Source organism: Solanum lycopersicum, chromosome 8, assembly GCF_036512215.1.
Source record: "Solanum lycopersicum chromosome 8, SLM_r2.1".
NCBI lineage: Eukaryota > Viridiplantae > Streptophyta > Magnoliopsida > Solanales > Solanaceae > Solanum > Solanum lycopersicum.
Genome location: NC_090807.1, coordinates 6,505,352 through 6,527,680, shown reverse-complemented (window position 1 = coordinate 6,527,680; position 22,329 = coordinate 6,505,352). Strand labels below are relative to the sequence as shown.

General features: G+C 32.3%; 1 long non-coding RNA gene across 1 annotated transcript; it reads right to left on the bottom strand.

Annotated features, from left to right (window-relative positions):
- Window positions 1–1,250: 1,250 nt before the first annotated feature.
- On the bottom strand, window positions 1,251–2,344 carry LOC112942077 (uncharacterized). The gene is made up of 2 exons (XR_003247901.1): window positions 2,005–2,344; window positions 1,251–1,523 (listed from the first exon to the last, which is right to left on the bottom strand). It is a non-coding gene; the product is annotated as an uncharacterized lncRNA (long non-coding RNA).
- Window positions 2,345–22,329: the final 19,985 nt, after the last annotated feature.

The following is a 22,329-nucleotide window of genomic DNA, read 5'->3' as shown; positions in this document are numbered from 1 at the left end:
GCTTCAAATGTATTACAATAGCTATGTTGGTCCCAAACTTGAATCTCCAAGGGAGTGATGTAAGTGTTTCCAGGATATGGAAGCATTGAGGCAAAAGTAGCAATGTCATCTGCCAATTCATTATGAAATATTGGGATGTATCTAAACTAGATGTACATGGACCTTTTTCTACGATATTCCACACATTGTCCGTATGGAAGAAGTTTGAGGTATAGATTTTTCCATTCGCCTTGAGGTTGCGAATAAGTGAATCAGAATCTCTCAACACAATCAATTCTTGCACACCAAAGTCTATTGACATATTTCGGACCATGATGCAGGCTTTATACTTTTTTGTGTTATTTTCACATAAGAAACAAATTCAAGATGTTACAGGATAATGTTGCCCTTTGGGCGATATGAGAATCACCCCTATCCTTGTACTTTTTGCATTGATTGCTCCATCAAAGTACAATTGTCAGGCCTAAATAAATATTTCATCTTACTTCTTTAATTGAGTTAATCTCTTCATCGGGAAAATACTTATCCAATGGTTCATAGTCCCATCGACTGGATTCTTTGCCAAGTGGTCGGCCAAAGCCTGGGCATTCATTACAGTTTGAGTGACATATAATTTCAAATTCAGTTAGCAAGATTTGCCATTTCGCGAGTCTGCCAGTTGACATTGTCTTCTGAAAGATGTACTTCAAAAGATCCATTTTAGATATGAGGTAAGTTTTGTAGGACAAAAAGTAATGCCTTGACTTTTGAGCTACCCAAGTTAGGGCGCAACATGTCCTTTCCAAAAGGGTGTACTTGACCTCATAACTAGTGAATTTCTTGCTCAAGTAGTAGATAGCTTGCTCTTTCCTGCCTTTGGAATCGTGTTGACGAGAATGCACCCAAAGGAATAAATTGTTATTGAACTATATAGAAAAATAAACCTATAAGGTTCAGGCGGGACCAATACGGGAGGGTTAGACAAATACTGCTTCACTTTTTCAAAAGATTGTTGACAATCCTTTGTCTATCTGACAACATCATTCTTTTTCAGAAGTCTAAAAATGAGCTCACAAGTGATTGTGAGTTAAGCAATAAAATTACTGATGTAGTTCAACCTCCCAAATAGACTAATGAGTTCGATCTTATTTTTCAAGGGAGGCAAATATAAAATGACTTTTATTTTGGAAGGATTCAATTTGATTCTCCTTCTACTGACAATAAAATGTAGAAGTTATCTAAATGGAACTCAAAATTCACATTTTGCTTGATTAATCTTGAGATCATATCTTCACATTCTTTCAAAGAATTTTCTCATATCTTACACATGGTAAACTTGTGTATTAGAGTTGATGATTACGTACTCGATGTATATTCCAATTTTTTTTATACATCATATCATGAAACATGGTGGTCATAGCCCTTATGTATGTTTCCCCAGCTTTTTAAAGACAAAATGGATGACCCTATAGCAATAAATCCCCCATAGAGTGGTGAAAGATTTTTCCCAACATCCTCTTCATCCATCAAGATTTGATGATACCCTGCATTACAGTACACAAAAGATTAAATCTCGTGTTTGGAACAATTATCAACTAGAATATGTATATTTGGCGAGGGAAAGTTTTCCTTTGGACTAGCTTTGGTCAAATCCCAATATTCAACACAAACTATTGTCTTTCCATCCTTTTTTGACATAGGAATGACATATTCCAACAAAGTAGTGTAACGAATGGCTTGGATCTCACATTTGCATTTAGTTTTTTCATGATTTCTTCCTTGAATTTTTTACGCAGGTATGGTTTAAATTTCCCTTTTTACCATTGGACGGGTGGAAAATCAGGGTAAGTGGGAAACTTATGAATAATTAAATCAACACTCAAACCTCGTATATTATCATAAGACCAAGAAAAGCACATTTGTGTATTCAAAAAAAAGTTCTATTATGGCATCTCTAATTTCCTAATTGATATGAATACTTGTTTTTATTTCTTTAACTTCTTCAGTACTTCGCAAATTAGTTACCTCGATTTCATAAAGATTAGGATTAGGCTTGTGCTCAAAATGGTCCAATTTCCTATTAATTTTGCTAAAAGCCTCTTCTTCGTCATAATCAATCTCTTGACTCGGTGATTCAAGAATAAACAACTCTTTGCGATCTCGGAGTGAATTCTGCACGCATGTCATGTTATCAAAGCCATCATTTACAAAACTGAAAAAAATAGAGGATAAGAATTAGGGGAAAGGGAAAATAAAAAAATTTCTATGAAACTTCTCCTCATTGCCAACAGAAATAACCAACAAAGCCACAACACCCAAAACCCCTTTCCGACCTACCAAAGAAATCCATTGAAACCCCTTTACCTTTTTTCTCCACTAGACCACCACCAAAATGACCTCCAAACACAACCACTTATTACACCAAAAATGATTTTTAACCGCATTTCACATTTGTATAATATCATGATCTTAAAATTGTGGGTCAAAATCACTGGTTAATAAAATATTTGTTTATGTAAATTTTATCCGTATTTAAATGTATATAGATTATGCTAAAAAAACACCAAAATGAATAATAATAAAAGTGACAAATAAAAGGAATGTTAAAAAATGTAACGAATAAAATGAATGGCATGTAAACATGCAATTTAATAAAAATGATTATTTAAACAAACTGAACCTATATTTACAACATATTAAGGCTTGTTTGAAAAGACACCCTGGTAATTTGATTTGGTGTAATTAGGTATAATTACTTTGTTGGTTAAACGGATGATTACTTTGCCAGAAGATAATTGGTGGGTAGTTGCATTCTACAGTTCACAAGTAGAGGCTGTGAATTTACGTGATTCTATTTAATTTTTTCGTATCATCTATTTCATTTTCTTTTTATTCTAAACCTTACTTTACGTGTTTCTATTTAACTTTTTTGTATCATCTATTTCTTTATGCCACGCTTAGTTTCACATTAGTATAATTTGAGAAAATGCACAATTACCCCCTCAACCTACGCCCGAAATTCCAGAGACACACTTATACTATAGTAAGATCCTATTATCCCCTTGAACTTATTTTATAAATAATTTTTTACCCCTTTTCAGTCTACGTGGAACTAGCTTGAAAAAAAATATCAACACACGCTGGGCCTACAAGATAGAGCAATGTAGGTTGAAAATGGGTAGAAAATTACTTGTAAAATATGTAAAGGGGGGTAATAGGACCTCAGTATAGTATAAGTGTGTATGAGATTTCGGGCATAGGTTGAGGGACTACTTATGCATTTTCCCTAAAAACTAAAAGTATGAAGTTTCTATAAACATAATGAAAGGCATGTTTGGTAAAAAGAACATAAAAATTATTAAATGTTTAACAAAAAGATATTCTATCAAATATAATTAAAAAAATCACGTGAAATGTAATATGATACTCTTACAGAAAATTTCAAGGGATAAGGCACTAGTACCCCATGCCTAGACGATGACCAAAATATCAGAGACACACCTTAACTAAACTAAGGTCCTATTACCTCCTGTACTTTTTTTAATAATTTTAAACACCTTTTTAGCCAACGTAGTAGCCTCCAAACTTCAACTCGGGGGGGGGGGGTGTTGAATTAGTATTCCCTTAAGTTGACTTCCTGCTCTGGTCAGTCGACTCACCTGTATGTTAGTAAAACAGATAAACAGTAATAATAACTTGCAGTAAGTAAATAACACTGAGTGTTTTTATGCTGATTAAGATTACCGATGTGGTGCCTAGTGCAGTCCCCTTAAGTTACAAGAATTTCTTTAAGAGCTTGTTGAGAACTTGAGTGTTACATAATATTACAATTAAGAGCTCGTCTGATATGCAAATTAAACCTTCTTCTCTAACACAAATACTAATTATATAGCCTACACTCAGATCTTTCTTTTTATTTTATTTAAAGTTGTTCACTCAAAGGTGTACAGAGTTTTATGAAAGACAAAAGAAGATTATAATACATGTTTATGTGAAGTGTGTTAATTCAAACTACGATTCTGAGTCTCTTCATATAGATGTTGACTTGTACTCTTTGTAAGGAAAAACCCAAGGGTTTTGTCTCAACTAAGGATCAGTTTACGGAGTTCTTGAGTTAGGCGACTTAGTTGATTTTCATCAATGCAGTAAATTGTTTTTTCTGCTTTCCTTTGCTAGTTTGACCTTCTCCTTAAAAGATCACCAATTTACTTTACTTCTACCTTGATTCATACTTTTTTTTCTTGTTGATTCTTATTTGATCTCTACCAAGTTTGCGAGTGTTCTATCTATTTTAAAGTTTCCTTGCAGTGCTGATCAGCCATATCTTCCTTTTCTTATTTTGGTCCTTAAATTGATGCCTTCCTTTCCAGTGCAACTTAGACAATTATTCTTTTCCTTCTTGAAGTCGCTTGTAATGGACAATTTCCATTTTGAGTTTTGGACTTATCTGTATTTCTTGATTTTGCTGGCTTGATTCTTGTTTGATTAGCAGATCTTGAGTCCTTAACGTGATTTTCTTCTCCATCTTCCTTAACTTGGTTGGCTTAATTTATTTCCTTTTTTGGTCAATAAACTTTTGATCTTTGACTTAATTCGCATCTCTGCTTTATATTGATAACTTGGTCTTATCTTTTCAATCAAGGTGAATTGTAGGTTGGATTTTGGCCATCTTTACATTTATTCGAATTCCTTAGATTGATGTTTTCCTTTCTATTAATTCAACCATATATTTGTTTCCATGTTTGTGTTTTCTGCACAGATCACTTCCTTTTTTTTTTATTTCAATGTCTTTATGAAGTAATTGTAAAGATTAGAATATATTGCTTTCCATGTTGGTGTTGTTTTTCTTGAATCCTTTCCTTGTTGGATCTATAAGCCTGTGAGAATTGTGAGTAGTATGTTAATTGTCATTTATCAGAATTTACATAACATTAAGAAGCTAACACAAACATCTCGCATGCGCCTCACTTATGTGGACTCAAAGAGTGTGTCACGTAAGCCAAAATGTGTACAAAATTACACAAAAAAATGAGTTTAGACAGGTAATAGGACTGTATATTAGTTAAGTATGTCTGAGATTTTGTTAATGGTTTGTGGGTACTTGTGGCTTATCCTTAATTTCAACTTAGCATACATAAATATATTTTTTTTATTTTTTTAAAAATGAAAAAAAATGTAATTCTATACCCTTACATAAATATTAGAATACTAATAAAATTATGTGGGAAAATGCAAAAGTTTTCCCCCTAGTCTATGACCAAAATCACAGAGACACATTAATTAAACTAAGGTCCTATTACCCCAGAACTTATCTTTTTTGTAATTGTGCACCTTTTTGGCTTATGTGGCATTCGAATATCTCCCACGCGCTTCAATTGCATTGAGTCACGGAGTGTACCACGTAAGACAAAAGGTGAACAAAATTACAAATAAAATAAGTTCGGGGGTAATAGGAACTTAGTTTAGTTAAGGTGACTCTTAAATTTCGGTCAAACTCTAGGGGGATATTTGTGCATTTTCCCTCTTTTCCAAAAAAAATGATTATATATATATATATATTAAATATGTAATTTAATGTCATTTATAAAGTTTCTTATTTGACTAATATTAAATTTAAATAATAAATTTTATTTTTAAAATTTATTGTAATTGTGCACCCAAATAGAACATGTGTAATTACATTGTGACATCAAAATAGCACATGTGTAATTACAGGCAACAAAATTGCCCACATCGGGTGTAATTACACTATAGCAATCAACCAGGTCAATGTAATTGCTAGGCAATGTAATTATTAGGTTGGTAATTACTACCCTAATAATTACATCAATTTCAATTACCATGTGACTTTCCAAACAAACCCTAAATTGAATGTGACAAAAATAATGTAATAAAAATTAATTGATAAAATTCTAACATTTTCAGAAAAAAAATTAGGATAAATATTGATAAACTGCTTTAAAATTGCAAAAAATATATTTTGAAATATTTAATATATAAAATATTTAAAAGTATTAACTTTGGAAATGTCAGACCAAACTTTTGTGTCAATATCAGCTAAAACATCCCATGTAATAAAATCTCCATTAAATCTCCAAAATCAAGCTTTGGTAGCCCTTTGTGACTGAAATTACCCCAAAACCACAATATCCAAGGTTTCCCAATCACTCAAACATGTATCTATACTAAAACACAAAGCAATGCAATTGAAATTAGCTCAATCCAAGATGTATTCTTATATGCGAACTGAGAAATTGTTATTGTTACTTATGTGTCTTATGGGAGATCGAGTGGGGTAAAATTATTTGTTTGTTTAGATTGATCGAGTCTCTAACATAGTACAACTGGCATTTCAAAAGGGCGATCCCATTTGTTGAGCATGAACAATTCAATAAATATAGAAATATTACAATGGAGCATAGTGAAGACAAATAAACTAGAATACTTTTCGAATTCATTTGTTTATGAATTGGTTGAGCACTAGGACCATGCTCGCACGTAAAAAAACTATATACAACTCATGCTACTCCAGACGGTTTAGCATATCACCATAATTGAATTCTCAGTTTACAAAAAGCTTTTCCTTCAAAGAACCAACTATCTCTTTCCTTCTGTAATACCCCCAACAGACACACTGGGCCAAGTTTCTGTGGCTTAGCTTCCTTGACAAAATTAATTTGATTTGTTGCAATCGATTTAAACAATATGAGCCAAAGGTTACCAATTAGAAAAGATAACTGAAATGTGGGGAGATAATCTTGGAAAGCTTAGTAACTCCTGTGACATTTCAGCATGATCCGTAAACGCATCACTCCATAAGCATGATGCCGCAATGACAATTTTTTCTAGCACGATCGCATGCTTGAACAAATATTTTACCAATGCCAGCACAAACTTATTTTCACTTAGTAGTCCCCAAAGGTTATCAATCTTGACGGTCTTCATATATGGAAATAAGTCGTTAAAATTATGTATCTCCAACATCCTATTCTGTTTATCCTTATTTGTGTACCTTGACAACTGCCCCCTGTAGGAAAGAGTCCGCTATGTTGCATACCAGTTACTCTCCATAGATGGAACCAAGAAGCCAAAGACTTGATTGTGGATAAAATAAAATGGTCATGAATTTTAAACAGGAAAAAGGAAGAAGTACCTCCCTTGACTATGACCCAAATTTCAGTGACACACCTTAATTAAACTACAACCACCTGACTTTTTATTTTTTTTGGTAATTTGTACACCTTTTTGACTTACGTGGCATCCAATTATCTCCCACACGCTTAAATAGTGTGGAGTCACGGGTTGTGTCACACAAGCCAAAAGGTGTAAAATATTATACATAAAATGAGGTTAGGGGGTAATAGGACCTTAGGCTAATTAAGGAGTGTCTCTAATATTTCGGTCATAGTCTAGGGGATACTTGTGCCTTCTCCCTTTTAAATTCAAGGAACATCTCAAGTGCTTAGAAAATGTTGCAATATAGTAGATGTAAACAACAACATAAATGTTATGATGCTAAGCATCTTTTTCCAACAGCTACAAACAGTTTATTCATACATTATTTTTATATGAAGTTTCAGTCAAGGCAATGGAAGCTGAACCATGTTCTTGACAAAATTAAATTGAAAGAACAAGAAAATTCCTCATAACATCTTACACAAACAAAGAATATTAAGCACAATGATGCAACAGATTTAGTAAAGAGAAACTAAAAAGCAGATTTTGATAACCAGACAAAGCAACATTGAAATGAAATTTGCAGACTTTGAACTACACTTTCCCTGGAGCAATATCTGTGAATACATTGAGAATAAGTGCCATAGATGGCAGTTGCAAACAAGGACAATGTGAAGAAAGTGATATTATTATGGCACTTCTCAGTATAAGACTACAACATTTACTTTCCTATGGGCTTAAACAAGAAAATTGTATTAGAATCATTTGGGTGGAAGACCACCCTTAATTTATTGTGAATGTTGTCAAGGGAGTTACAATATCCTTTTGGCACTATTAACTTATTGTATAAGATATTAAAGAGTTGATCTAAAGTGATGCAATTTAACAGAGAAGTCTGTATGTGACTGATTCTTTAGCTGGGATGGGAACAAAGAAAATTTTCGGCATTAACTCACTACCAAGATAAGCTAGAGAGAACTTAATAATTGAAATGTGGAATGTTCAAAAGAAATCCTAAAGCTTATCTCCAATAAAGCAACAAGATGAACCTCCACAACAAATTCTTGTGAAAACAGCATATACGAGGGCAATCTCCACAACAGAAGATTTTATTGTGTAGCTCTTTTTTTATGAAGCAATTAGTTTAATCATAAAACACATCAAGAAGATGTAGAGACATACAAATAGAGAGTAATGCTACATTGTAGCCGCAAAAAGCAAAAGTGAGACCTTGTTAGATATATTAAGTACTTATACTAGTTATGTTTCAAATTGCCAATGAGACTCCTCCTCCTATATAGGGATCCTCTTTTTCTTATATTTAGAGTCTTGTCTTTTTTGAACAGGTAAGGAAATGACATTCCCCCTCTTTGTTATAAAAATAAAGGTCTAAAGAAACTTACTTTTGGTGAATTATCACACCAGTCAATGACCAATGTCTCAAGATCCAATGAACTTTGTAGTGAAGTGCAAATTCCAGGGAAGTCCAATTGGTCTTAATCTATGTTAAGTTCTAATAATTTACGTCTTGATAGTGGAGACCGCCACCCTTTCAACTCCAGAATGGACATGCACTTACAAACCAGAAAGATAAACTAGAATATGTCTAAACAATGAAATATGACATACATGATAAATGAGATGCAAATTGTTGGATAATTCAAAAGAAAGTAGCTTGGATATACACACATCAACGTGTTCATAGTTTTTCTAAAAACCCCAATGATGGACCTTTAAACATCTACAACCCCATCAACATTACTTAAAAGTAAGATTAGTGTAAATAAAACAAATTATTGTTCTATCAATTGCAAAGTCTTTACTCTTTAGTATTGAGCAACTTAGTTATCAAATTATCCCAAGTAGTGTCCCTTTTAATGTTATCAACTGATGATTCAATAGCAAATAAAAGGAAATATTCTGAATTTTGAATAAACCTCGATGCACCAGCTATTGAGTTTAAGATTCTCGACATGGGAAACACAATGAAAAAGATTCTTCAAACAGCTAAACTCCTTCTCCAAGTTGCTTTCCTCATCCTCAACATCAAAATTTAAAAGAAGGATCGCATAAACAAGTGAAGCAACATTTCTCTGGTCGATAAGTATCTCACTGCACATTCCGATAATTTCCAAATACTTGATATGTGGGGCTATTATTTCAAGCCAAATATCATGATTCTATGGTAGTACTCTTCTATTGTTGATTCTCTCAACTTCACAGATCTAATTTGCAGATTTTGTAGGCTTCAAACTTTTACTAGTTCCAAACACTCCAAGTTAGGGCAACCATGTAAGACATTTTCCATGCACCATCCGTCAATTCAACATACCCGATCAAAAGAGAAACCACGTTACTCCAATTAACACAACCAAATGGGTCAATTGACAAATGTTTATATTCATAATTATGTTGACTAACAAATACAAAATTAAGTCTAAATACTTCAAAAGTAGTAGCAAAATGTAACCATAAATAAACATCATTAAAATAAATGTCATCGTACCTAAGGTTGCTCACAAAGAATCTGTTGATTTTCTGGCAACATTACAAATAATAAAGTTGTCTGTTGATCAAAGCTGGGTAAGTATTTTGATTAGTACTATTGGGGAAGTGAAAGAGAGTAATAGTGGAACGGAGATCCAAAGAAATCGCCACCGTGTAGAGAGTATGCTGGTTCGCACAACTTGTTTTGCATCCGGCAGCATAGAGAGGATTTTGCTCCGGTACATCACTCAGACAATCTCCTCCTCCGTCCGCCTTCTTCTGGGTTTTCATTCTTCAATTTAACCAAAAAAAACCTCGAATGTTTTAGCCAAAACACTGGATAAGTGAACAACATAGTTTCTGCCAACAAACAAAAATAAATACACCTAGATTTTGAAACAATAAAAAGAAATTATAAGATAGAATAAGGTGAAAAAGAAAACAAATTTATTTCTAGGGAAACAAATTACTACATTGTTCTCCTCATTCATTTAAGAGAAACCCTAATTATTCAAGATATGTGCAGAAAATTCACAAACTTGAACGATTACCTATTCTTCTTCCTTAACTTAGTCAAGGTTTCAAGGTTCAACACTTTACAAACAAGAATTGCATATTGTTTCAAGATGTTCAAGTCAATATTGAAATCACCATAGGAAGCTAATGTTTTTATTGAAAAATTATTGCAAAGTTGTCAATACTTGATGGAAAAAAATATATGTTTTATGTATTATGATTGTCATAATGAGTAGCTAGTTACAATTATGAATTTACGAAGGATAATAAATAAACATAGAGTCCTAAATTTTTTAAGAAAAGTGGTGCACTTAAACTGTTTGATAAAATGTCTAAATGAACTTTTCAAAGGATTTTTGTGAAGTTTGAGTAGCAATCTGATACCTAATCAACATGTAAGGATATCTAAACTAAATACAAATAGATATCACATGATCATCAACACACTTTTATTATTTTCACTAGCTAATATCATGTTATATGTTGACTTTGATGATAAAATTTTTCTTTCTAAAAAATTGATATGGTCCTGATAATACAAACATCCAATCTCGTAAGTGTAAATTGGAGTCGTTGGTTGAGATTCTTCAGAGTTCGGACTTAGATTGTGTTCGATCTTTACAAGTGTATACTTATCCCATCTTGCTTACAATAAATATAGGGGAAAAAACTTCATTATAGTTTTTTTTAAAACTTCATTAAAACTTTTATTCGCAATAACAAAACATTTAATTAAATGTCACTTGCAAGTGGTGCATTTTGCGCATTTGAAATAGTTGTTAAGATGTTCTCATGATTTCTCCACCGCTAACAACTTTAGCCAAGGACAAGGAGGAGAAAACAGAGATCGCCGTCACTGTCGCAGAGGAACAAGTTTGTCGTCAAAGAAATTCTTCCCCTGTGACGAACCAAAAATACAGCTTTTGATGGAGTTAGACTTTGTTATCAAGTTATAATTAAGTCTGTCAGCCAACATCCAATCTGAAAAAAAAAAGCTTCCATAATTAAAATAGCAAAAATTGATGAAAACTTATACATCAACATTTCTAACTCTAACTAGCTATAATTGCAAGCTTAGTGGTTTTAGGATTTATTCTTTTGAACATATATTGTAAATCTGATCCTATATCTATAAAGGACTCAAATTGTTGTTTGGTACTATTCTAATCTAGTTAAATAATAAAATTAACCATTAATCTTAACATATTTTAAGTCTCAAAACAACATTTAAGATGAAAATACAAATTAGAATACTAAATTATTACATGATCTTAGGAGCCAGAAACTTGGTCTTAAGCTCGTTTACTTAATAAAAAGTATTTTGAAGACACAGATTATTCAGATACCATAAACAATTCAACCTTTGAGCTTCAACTAACAATACAAAGAAAAGAAAAAAAGCTTAGAAGTAAATAATTTCACAACAATTAGGTTCGGAACTAAGGGTCCTAAACCTAGCCAAGTAAAGGAAATTCTAGCCTTTTGGGTGTCCCTTCCCCATTTAAAATATATAGATTTCAAAATCTCAGAAAACTTTGTTCTCAATCGATTTGGGAGAATAGAAATTTAGAAATTCATATGGATAAGAATTCAAGGTTTATACATACTTGATATGGTTGACTTACCCTATGGTTGAATGTTGTAGGTGTCATCATGGCTTGAGATTTCAAATCGTAATATTTAAGACATGCTTTTTCGGGAAAGAAGAGGATGAATAGAGATAAATATTAGGGTGTGGGCTATGTTCGGAGGAAATATGAGTCAAAAATTTGGTTTCATTATGATTATATGAGAAAAAAAAGGATCTGAAATGGTTGGAGGGAACTATTTATCAAACTTAAACATGGGTTCAAGGGTGCGGTTGATACGAATGAAAACATTGTTCAAATTTTTTGTTACTTAGAACTTTTAATAAACTTTTTTTTAATATTGAAAAAAATGACTTCTCTGCTAATAAAACAAATCTTTATAACTCAAGTTTATTATATTTTCCTACCCTCCAACACATCTGGCCATCGATCTCCACAAGCCTACACCTTACCTTAACCCTCAAGCACCACTGTAGCTTTCATCTGCATCAACCCACACCTTACGTTCCACCGTTTAGAATCATAGATTTTTTCTAGAAAACATTTTCCTTAGTACCAAACACAAAAAAATATCAAGTTTTTTTCGTCATGGAATATTGACTTAATTATTTATATATATCTATAATCATAATGATGATAATTAAACTTGTATATATAAATTTTGTGTGGCAGATGATCTAAGGTTTGACTCTCATACATCTTCATGGAAAGTTCACTTGAGCAAAAGGCAACAACTATAAACAAAATTAATTTATACTACCGTGAATGTTGGAAGAAAAGATATCCTAGATGGGTTTAGGGCACGATCACGTGTCGTAATTGAGAAAGAAGTTGATGCTGCTACAAGATCAAATGCTACTACAAGATTGACTCATAGCTTTATTAATTCTCTGCAGCCTTGTCTTTTGGTGTCCTCCAAACCCTTACCAGTTAAGTTCATAACTGGTGAGGGTTTGGAGGTAACCAAAAGACAAGGCTGCAGAAAATTAATAAAGATGAGTCAATCTTGTAGTAGCATTTGATCTTGTAGCAGCATCAACTTTTTTCTCAATTAAGACACGTGATTGTGCCCTAAACCCATCTCGGATCTCTTTTCTCCTCACATTCACTGTAGTATAAATAAATATTTTTATAGTTAATGCATTTTTCTGAGCTCAATTTTCTATGAAGATGTATAAGAGTCAAACCTTAAGCCATATGTCACACAAAATTCATATATAGAAGTTTAATTATATTCATCATGATTACCAATACATAAAATAATTAATCAAATACTCCATGAAGAAAAAAACATAAGTTTTTGTTGTATTTGGTACGAAGGAAAATGTTTTCTAGAAAAACTCTATGAGTGTAGAGGGTGGAAGGTAAGGTGTGGGGTTATGGAGATGGAAGCTACTGCAATGCTAGAGGGTGAAGGTAAGGCATAGGGTTGTGGGGTATAGATGAATGGATGTGTTGGAGGGTAGGAAAAATATAATATACGTCAGTTATAAAGATTTGTTTTATTAGCAGAGAAGTCATTTTTTCAATCTTTGAAAAAAAGAACTTATCGAAATTTTTGAGTAAAAAAAAAAGAAAATTATTTTTATTCGTATCAACCACCCCTTTTCACATATTTTTATCATACTGAAATAACAAAAAATTCATATACATTAGATTCTAAGTGAGTGTGGATGAGTGAGGGTGGGGTGGTTACACTTTTGAGTTCATTTATTTTCTTTGTTCTTTTATGTTATTATTCTTTATAAGTCATCCCTCTTCTCCCGCTCCCCTCTCACACAAAATATAAGTAACTTATTTTTTTTTGTATGAACATTTTAATATTTGTAATATTTTCTTGCTTTATACTTCATTCATTTTGTAGTTAACTAGATGTAATTTTATTTCGATCTAATATGGGTGATAACAATTGTGATATATACAAAGTTTTAGGAAGCTTAAAAATCAATAAGTAAAAAATGTTGTAGATTCTAGATCAGGCATAGAGTCAACGAATTATGAAAATGATAATTCAAATTCTCTTGAATGATGTTAACATGACTAATTTGGATTGATTTCCTAAATATTTTCTAAATATCAATCTTTAGAAATTATCAATCTCCTCACTCTCATTCCTGAAATTGTTGATCTGGATACCATAAATCAGAATGAGAATTAACAAATGCTACGATCCTTTCAGCAAACTCATCTTAGCCAAAAAACTTTTCTTCCCCTTTTACCACCAGTTGCAGGGCTAGCGTATGTGCCAAAAATTGTTGTAGAGCAATAAGAATGACTTAATTATCTATAACAATTATATTTGTGATTGTATAGAAACATGTAAACTTTTTGCCTCGTTAGATTTATTATTTTATGAGTATATTTTACATAATAGTGATGTTAATTGAACGAATCATAGAATTTGTTGGTTATCATTTAGATTCATGATAACTTGGTATCACATAAATGGGGTTTGTGGTGTTGATGATCATGAAAGATTGATCGTTTGAGGTTTTCCGATAAGAAACTATAAAATTCATAGGAAACAATTCATGAAAGTAATTTAAATTAGTCATGTCTTATGTAAAAGTATGTCAAGAGAATTTCAATGATAATTTTGATAATTAACAGATCAAGCCTGATCCAGGAGCTACAACACTTTTAAATGTATTAACTTTGAAAGTTCTTATAGTCGTGCATTATCCCAATTATTAACCCTCATATTAGATTTATACAAAATTTTATTTAGTAGTTGTAAATAATGGAGTGTGGATCAAGAAAATCTCAAGAAGCATAAAACGTGTTTTTAAATTAAAGCTAATAATGGTTTGTGTGAGAGTAGAGGGGGAGAAAATGACTTAATAAGACTTAAAACATATAAAAATAAAGAAAATAGTTGAGTAAAAATGATATTTGAGTAGGTAGAAAATTGTTATTGGATGAAGAACAATGAACATGATTTATTTATTATATAGATGAACTCTGAGGAGGCATTGGGCACCCACCCACCCCGCTCATCCAAATTCACTATGAATTTAATTCATATTAAATATTTTTTTTCTAATTCAGGGTGAATGAAGTTGACATATACAACATAAGAAGATTAAAAATACTCTCAAATAATTCTTTATCCCATATATTTACGATTATAAAAAAATTTAATAATTCCCACCAAAAAGAAATCTTAAAAAGTGAAACAGGGGCCCCCTAAAAAAGAAAACTTACAACTTCAATATTTTCTCATGTCAAGGTCCCTTTAGACAAATTATTTGCCTAAAGGTTATATCTATTATAGTTATAGTACATGTTATGATATTATGGTTTATATGGAAGATAAAAAACACTTATCTTCATGGTGGATAGTTCCCTTATGAGAAGGTAATTCATGAGATAAGATATTCCCATCATAACTTTTTTCTTCTTAAACTTCCCTTTATTGTAAAATTATCTATCAAAAGGCCTCATATGTTATGATTTTCGAAAGAGTGAAAGTAAATTTAATGACATGATTGTGAGAGAAATCCCTCTTCTGTTGGATGGTTATATGACACAGAGACAATGTATCCAAGGGTAACCCTGGTCCTAGTGTTTCTGCTATTTGTGTCAAAAATAGTGAGAGAATTATTTTAGGGGTGAAAGGAATGAGAACTATTGATTCAAAAATCTTATTATTGAAGTAGTAACAATTAGAGAAGGGGTTTAGTTTTGTAGAGATAGAAGTAATATTCCTATGACTAACTTGTTATGCTCAATATATAGAAAAGAAGATAGAAAGTTCTCTAGAGTGTTATGCAGGAGTTTGAAGTTGTAAACATAGTAAGGGATGATGATACAATTCAGTTCGAACAACACTCTTAGGGAAGGCAGCACACTGACTAATTCTTTTGCCAATTTATTTTGCCAACTTATCTGTTCATTTCACAGGTATATACATGATATAGAATTTTAAAGATATTTTACTTCTAGCAAAGAGAACCATTAACATGTTTAAAAGGAGTTTGCCTCATTTAAAACTAACTCAAATGAAAAACAAATAAATATACATTTACCACATAGGTTGCATCATGGAGATCTGAAAAATAGTTAATCAGCTAAAAATAAAGTTACTTCAGATAAACTGTGAAATATGTCACTAGGTAAGATATAGGTGAACAATAGTAATTGACTACTACTTAACTTAAGTGATTGATTTTATATTGTTTTAAAATGCAACTATGTGATATTTACTCATTTTTATACATCTTTACTTTATACCCATAGTTTGTGGCATTAGTCTCTTTGAAATTCATTCTATCATGGGATAATAATGGAGAAGGTCAAACCACTAATTCTCGCTAAAATTTAAACAGTAACTTAGTTAGAGATCACTGATATAGTTTCTAGAATTTATATTTATTAGTGTAACAACCTAACTAACCAAACCATCTAGACACCTATACTAATACTTAAATAGGGAAACACTCAAGCCAAACATAACCTTGAGATCTATCATGTCCCATATGATCACATACAAATTCATATCTGAGTCCATCTCACCTTTTTATTTTAACAAGGGCCCTTACAAATCATCAAAAATAATTAACATGTAAATATGATATATACAAGAAAAATCCTAATATTTAAACACAAACTCGACCACTCATGGACTAACTTGTCACAAATATAAAATAACAAATAAACTCATTTTCTCATGGAACTCACTCACAAACTGTTAGTGTACTGGTATGGTATCCAAGCAAACCATTACCAGTACATACATGGCGTGACATTTGAGCCAACCATCAGTATTGTGTATCACTATGGTACTCAAACCAACCATTAGTATTCCTGTAACACTGAAGTTGGAAAGTCAAATTGGAAAGTAAAGCTTGCATTTGTTTGGGTATTTGTTCAAACCCATGATACCCATCTACAGTTCGTAGGAGTATCTATGAGTCATCGATAGCGTTCGTACGAACTAAGATGATATTTAGGAAAATTCAATTTTAGAAAGTTGGGTCTACGATTGAGCATGATGGGTAGTAGGATGATTTACTGGCCATAGGAAGTGCCCGTAGATTTGATTCAGACTTAGCAAAATTTTGGACTCAAAGTTGAGGACAAAGAGTAAGGTCTACGGACTGTAGACTAGCTGACAAGTTGTAAGATTGGCTTGTAGGAATTGCCCAAGATTTTAGGCCCCAGTAAGTGACTCGACGATTGAAAATTATGTGACGTAGAAAGGTCTATGGACCACAGGTCAAAATCAAAGGTAACTTCCATAATTTCTAAATTGAGGGTGTTTTGGTCATTTTCTACTCACCGAAACCTAAACCCATTTTTTGACCTATAACTTCGGTATAATCTTTTTTACTCATACAAACTAAGCCTAATTTCTTCCATCCACTTGAAATTCCCTAATCTCTCTTAACCTTCCAGGTAAAGAACTGGATTTTCAAAGGAGGCCTCAATATTCATTGCTTTTTGTGCTTTGATTATCAATGTCGTGGGAATTCATCAATGGATTTCTTACATCCACTAGGTCCCAAAAGAATGCCAATATCCAATTCAATTGGGGTTTTATGTAAATCTTCATGGATCCTTTTTATTATGATTCAATCGATTTTGTTCTATTTTATTTTAAATTATTTAACCTAATTACATTATTTATAATTGATTTCATATTGACCCTTGTTTTATGCTTTGGCTTTTACCTATGAACAATGGACAATGATTATTAATTGATAAAATATTTTTATGCATATTTTATGAAAGGATGAATTTTTGATTTAAGGATGACTTTATGATAAGAATCTATGTATTGCGAAAGTTTTTCTCACAATTTCAAAAGGAAATAGTGATTTTTGATGCTTACGAATGTAATTCTTTATGTGAATAAAACTATTAAATCATGGTTCTGAAAGAAGATACTTTTATACGACTTTATTATTTTTATTGGTATTGTGATTGTTCTTTCCTAATCTTATACTTTGATCATTGACTTTATCGAATTCCATTGGGATTTAACTTAGCAGAAAGAGGAGTTTAAGATGGAGGCTAAAATAGGGTAGTCCTGTAATACTCTCTAGTCCCAAACTACATCTCCTTGTAAGACTTTCTTAAATAACCTAGCTCTAATAGATCCATACAACCTTGACAATATGATACATTGTTCTACCTTGGTAATTAGATCCCCTTTTCAGAGTGGGAGTTGCATCGAATTCTATATTATGTCTCACATGGTCTATTGTCGGTTAAATCTAATATCCCACAAAATAACTATGATTTGCTGTAACATCTCGTAAATCGAAATAACTAGGAAGAAATTAAAAAATTGTAAACAGCCATTTTCCGAAAGAATATAAAAATCTAAAAAGCACGTTAAATTTGTTAAGTTTACATTTTGCTCAACTTCAAATGAACATAACTCCTAGATTATGATGAGTTAGGTGTGGTTCAAGATATCGTAAGAAATACCATGGAATAATCTTTCCAATGTTGCAAAGTTTGCGCGATTTTGAGTTTTTATGAGTGATATATGCCATTCGAAGTTGGGTTGTTCAAATAATGAAATTTCCAATCACAATTTTAGAAGATAAGCCTTGTATTTTCCTTACCGAATTATTTTATTTCGTTTTTGGGTAATTAATTGGGGTCTAAACTGATCTTAGTTAGTTTACACTTTTGGAAAAAAGTTAGGGTTTTAGAGAAGAGAAAAAAATAGGATAAAAGAGAACGACAAGCAAGGAAATTGTCACGTTCTTGAAGCTAAGATCGTGAATTTCATCTAGGGGCAATCTCTACGAGCTATGTGACATCGCATAGCCTTAGGTTAGTTCAGTCATGCGCTAAGAGGCTAAAAACAAATTAGGATCAGAAAACAAGATCAAAAGTTTGTTAGAATTTTTCCTGAAGGGAGGCTGGTGCAACACACCCCTGTAGACTCTGAGGGGCTGGCACGACATGCTATCAGTGCGCCTGAAATGAGCTTTAGAAAGTTGGGGCTGGCACGGCGCGCCAGGTACGCGCCTGAATCGTTATTTTTCATTAGTTTTTCGTCGTTTAGCCTGTTTAAGTCCTTCTAAAGTGTTCTAATACTTTCCATTGATTCTAACTATTTTAAAGGACTTCTAAACATTTAGAAATAATCCAGAAACATGACTCATAACCTTGAATTTATAAATTCAAAATCAAGGAATGTTAAGAGCCAAGTCTAGGATGTTTTAAGAGTCTTTTCAAGACGTATTTTGCAAATGTTTTAACTTTGTTTTAGGACTTGAAGTGCAAGTTGAGTAAATAGTAAAGAGAAAAGAATAAATACTGAAGTTCATTTCTTCAAAATTATATAGGGACTATGTAGTCCCATGATTTTAAAAACATAAAATGTTTTCACATTTTAACAACAAAGGGAAACACCAATTTCCAAGAGAGCTTTCAAGCTATGTTTTTGGTAATTATCTCAAGCCAAAGAAAGAAGTTTGTTTTAAAAACATATGAGATAAGTATATTTTGGGAATAGTATAGAGCACTGATATGGGGATTCAAGTTCATATTAACTCATGTCTCCATAAACCATGTAGATATCATAGGTAGTAAAGGATCATTATATTTAGATGACTCCTTAAGTGATTTTTAACATAGATTAGTCGATCCACTTAGTTAAGGCACTCTATATGACGACAAAGTATAGGAAAGTTCTAATAGTGTGGGCAAGATGTTGTATCATCACGTAGGATTATAGTGATGATTTTTGGTTAGAGAAACTCCAAGAGAAACTATATTACTTTGAGATATGAGTAAAGTTGAGTTTGCTACTGCATATCTTTAATAAATTGAGTTTTTACTTACTGTTCTAAATTCTTTGTATAAATTCCACTGATATTGTTGTTTTATACTGCATTTTGAGTTGAGTTATTCATGAGTTGAGTAAATCCAAGGTAAGTGTTCCTTTCATATCCTTTTCATGCTTAACTTGTGCTTAGCATTCCAACTCACATACTCATACATTCACTGTATTGATGCCAGATAGTCTACATCGTCGTATGATGCAGACGCAGGTAACTAGTATCAGCACACAACACCTCGTTGATCCAGTTGATCACTCAAAGTCAGTTGGTGAACCTCCTTTAATTTTGAATAAATCTTGTTATCATTTTCTTTCAGTATTTCATTGTTAGGATGATTGAGGGTCTTGCCCGACACCCCTCTTTGTTTTAGAGGCTTCATATACACATAGTTATAGTCTTTAGTCTTAATTATTTCAGTTGGATATGTGAAAGACTCGAGTTTCCATTTGGCTAAGTTATTATTTCTTAAGTTATTTCATGAGCTACATTTTTTATGTTTAAGTCTTTCGCTGAGAAAGTAAGTCGAGTTTCCATTTGGTTAAGTTATTATTTCTTAAGTTATTTCATGAGCTACATTTTTTATGTTTAAGTCTTTCGTTGAGAAAGTAAGTCAAGTCAAGGGTTCGCTTAAGACCAGCAATGATTCTCGGGTGTTGGCCATGTCTATGGTGTAGGCTCGGGGTGTGACATTTTCCTTAAAGAGTTATGTTATGTCCTTGTACTAATGCATCAGCCTTGTTTCATGTTTTCTTAGATTATGCTTTTCCTAAGGTTTTAAATAATCTAATTGGTTATGCATTGCATGTTTTAAGCCTATTATTATATCATATCTACGTTTATACACATTTTTTTATATAGTAGTACATTTTGTGTAACAATGCATACTTGTGCCTACATTGTCTCATAATGTAGGGCTTGACGCTCTTTGTCCTCTCACATGTGGCTAGTAGTTTTCTTTCTGTAAAGATTATTGAGTCCTCATATTTTGATGGTTATGTTACCTATGCTACACTTTTAAGTATTTAGTTTTCAGACTTTGTACGTTATGTATGGGTTACAACCCAACCACTCTTATGTTCCTTAGAATATATTGTCAAATCAAAGTTATGATTCCACATTTTTGTTAAAATTGTCTTCCATGATATGATATGTCATCTATAAGCTCTCTTATTGAAAAATCTATTGTATTAGATGTATGTCAAGTGGTTTGTGTAGGGACTCTCGGGTCATATATTCAATTTAATGTCTAAGGCATAGTTTTGATCGTCATAATTTCATAGCGGGGTGGTACCCTAGTAAACCAACAATCAGAAATAATATGCACAATCTCAGTCAAAGTATGTGAACAACCACTCTTGAATCCACAAGTAAATTAAAGATGTTTATTCTATGAGATTATCAACATGAAGTGAACTCACATTCAACATTTATTCACTAAACATATATTACACGCGCATTTCACATGGATTAGTCAATATGAACATACAAATACTTAAATACACTTATATTTCAGTAGCCCTATACTAGACCCATATGAGTAAAAATTCTTTCCATGGAATATTACCTCTACATTCTCATGAATTAATACTCTTCTCATTTATTCAGTTCCCTTAAATAATACAAGTCTTAGAAATTGCTATAACTAGAAATTTCATAACAATTAACGTACGATCACCACCAAATAACACCAACAAGAAAACTCAAGGTTAACAATCAAGAGCTAGCAAACCAAACCCTTAGTCATTATCTTTCATCTCCTTAGTAGCAATAACTACAAGCTTTAGCCATTCAGAGTACGTGCCGGAAAGACTATGCACGAAATCTCCCGTCCATCTACAAGAATATTATGAAATAGAATATAGTTCTAGATATTTAGTTAATAAAACCTAGCCTACTTAAGGCGAAGCAAATGTGCAAAAATTTGGTCGCGAAATTTTTCTCCTTTTGTGAAGTTTTTAGCTTATTTTTTGTGTAAAATAATATTACATTACAAAATCAATAAAAATGGCCTAAATATTTTCAAATTATATCATAATTCTTGATTCTAGGCTAACCTCATGATTTTCCACCTAATTTAGGTTTTTCCCACATTTAATTCATATAGGATTACCGACATCATGGTTACACTAATGCCTTATGCTGAATAAAATCAAAAGAGTTGTGTTTTTAAGAACTACGGGTGTTACACCCTAAAATCTTCAAAAAAAAAGTCATAGTTTTCCTACCTTTAGATGAATTCAACCACCACCACCACCCTCCCCCCCCCCCCCCCCCCGATCACAAATATCTTCTCTAATGCCTAAAACTTGAACTACAAAAGTAGGGGATCAAATTGCTTACCTTTATGCAAATACCTCATAAAAAATTGTTAAATTTACATTAGATCACTCATTTTTTCTTATCCAGAATGTTCTTGGATGAATATGGGCAATTTTAGGGTTTTTTCCTACATTTATAACAACTTCCCCACTATAAAAGCCTGTACTGACTATTTTTCTTACTCGTAATGATATGACAGATTGTTATAATAGATACTAATTTACTTATTGCTCATTCCAGAGCGATCACACAAGATACAACTGGGCTAAGTCAAGAAGATAGTAGGGCCCGACTCCTCAAACCAATGAGAATGTTTGTCTTGTAGGTCCTCCTTGATTTCTAAAGTAGCTTACTCAACTATATGATGCTTCTGTCGAACCTTTACTACTTCTAATTTCCTCTATTCTCAGCTTTTGCACATCATAATAAAGCATAGCAACTGATTCGTCTTCATATAG